Here is a 2,266-nt window from a genome sequence, read left to right as displayed (position 1 = left end):
GTTGCAGGGTTTGAATCCTATTTGTATATCATCTACGTACACGGAATAAAAGATGGCTGGTAGCAGTGAAGCACGTACTGTGTGTGCAGCTGAGCACGCCTCCCTGGGGTACACCAGTTTCCTGCGTGAAGTGACGTGACAGTGCATTGACGACTTTTACGCGGAAGGTGCGATTGGACAAATAGCTTTCAATTATTTTCAACATATTTCCACAGATGCCCATTTCCGACAAGTCTCGCAAGATCCCGTAGCGCCATGTTGTATCATATGCCTTCGCCATATCGAGGAATATGGAGAGGAAATACTGTTTGTGTACGAAGGCATCGCGAATGTATCCTTCAATGCGCACAAGATGATCGGTTGTTGACCGCCCTTGTCTGAAGCCACATTGATAGGGATCGAGTATATTGTTGAGTTAAAGGAAGTGTATGAGTCTGTGATTAATCATTTTTTCAAAGAGCTTACACAAACAATTTGTTAGAGCTATCGGACGATAACTTGCTGCCAAGGAGGGGTCTTTTCCTTGCTTCAGGACAGGAACCACAATCGCCTCTTTCCATGTAGATGGGAGGTATCCCGCAATCCACAGAGTGTTGAAAAGTGTAAGTAGTGTAATTTGTGTGTCAGTATGTAAGTTTCTGATCATGTCATACATGACTCTGTCAGGTACCGGTGCAGTGCTTTTGCATGTGTTCAAGGCGGCTCTCAACTCGGCAATACTGAAAGGCCGGTTATAGGGTTCATTCTGTCTGGATTGTGTAATTAGTGGCTTACATTCTTCTGTTTGTTTATATTTGAGAAAGGACTGAGAATAATGGGTTGAGCTCGACACGCTCTCAAAGTGCTCACCAAGTGAGTCTGCCTGATCTTCCAGGGTATCGCCTTGTGTGTTTACCAGAGGGAGTGATTGTGCTTGTCGCCCTATTATCCTAATAACCCTGTTGCAGACTTTGGCCTCATCTGTGTACGAGTTGATGCCCGATAAAAACTTCTGCCAGCTTTATCTTCTGGCCTGTCGGCGGGTTTGCCTGCCTTCGGACTTTACTTTCTTAAAGTTAACAAGATTCTCCGCAGTGGGTGAGGCGCGTAGCAACCCCCACGCTTTGTTCTGTTTTTTACGTGCGATCCTACAATCGTCGTTCCACCACGGGACACGCCGTTTGCACGACAGCCCATTTACTTGGGATATGGATTTAGATGCGGCATCTATTATAAGGGCTGTAAAATACTCCACAGCAGCATCAATTCCTAGCGAGGACATGTCATCCCATGAAATACTAGAAAGAGTTCGGAATTTCTCCCAGTCGGCTGTGTCAATCTTCCACCTAGGAGCTTGTGGAGGATATTCGTTTTCTTTAGATGTTCTGATCAGTATGGGAAAGTGGCCGCTCCCGTAAGGATTGTTCGTAACTTCCCATTCGAGTTCGGGCAGTATGGACGGGGAAACTATACTAAGATCTATTGAAGAAAAGCTTCTGTTTGCTAGGGAGTAATACGTGGGTTCCTTCTTATTCAGCAGGTACGCACCAGAAGAGAAAAGGAACTGTTCAACAAGACGACCTCGCGCATCTATACGAGAGTCGCCCCACAGGGAGCTGTGCGCATTGAAATCGCCAAGAACAACATAAGGTTCTGGCAATTGATCTATAAACGATTGGAATTTGTTTCGTTAATTTGTAATGTGGGGGTACGTAAAGGGAGCAAATGGTGACGAGTTTATTTAGAAGAACAGCTCGGAACCGCCACTTCTTCAAGGGGCGTTTGTAGCTGTAAACGCTGACAGGAGATACTTTTACGAAATAAAATGGCAACACCGCCTGATGATACGACAGCATCATCGCGATCTTTGCGGAACTTGACACACGGTCTGAGGGAGTTTGTGTGTTGTGGTTTTAAATGTGTTTCCTGTAGACACAGCACTTTTGGATAAGCTCTTGTGCGTCATCAAGGTTCCTAAGAAGACCTCTGACATTCCATTGAATTATTTGTGTAGCCATATTGGAAGTAAATAAGTGCTGTGTGTATGGAAACGGAGGTGATGCCTTAGGTTACAGAGCTCTTTCGAGGCCCTGTAACGGGGGTTCTGCCCTTTCTGGAGCGTTCGAGGGAGCCCCGCCGCTCCTTAGGCGTTTGGTGCGCCTTGAGGACAGGTGTAGTGTCCATTGCCTCTTGTGAGGCGCCGGACACGTGCTCTTGCGAGCGCGAAGTTACAAGGGGAGTCCTGCCTTGGAGGGCAAGACCCCTGCGCCCACCAGCCCGGAGGTCG

Source organism: Dermacentor variabilis, unplaced genomic scaffold, assembly GCF_050947875.1.
Source record: "Dermacentor variabilis isolate Ectoservices unplaced genomic scaffold, ASM5094787v1 scaffold_13, whole genome shotgun sequence".
In the NCBI taxonomy this organism is placed as follows: Eukaryota; Metazoa; Arthropoda; class Arachnida; order Ixodida; family Ixodidae; genus Dermacentor; species Dermacentor variabilis.
The sequence above is the reverse complement of the archived record's forward strand: the minus strand, read 5'-3'. Positions refer to the sequence as shown.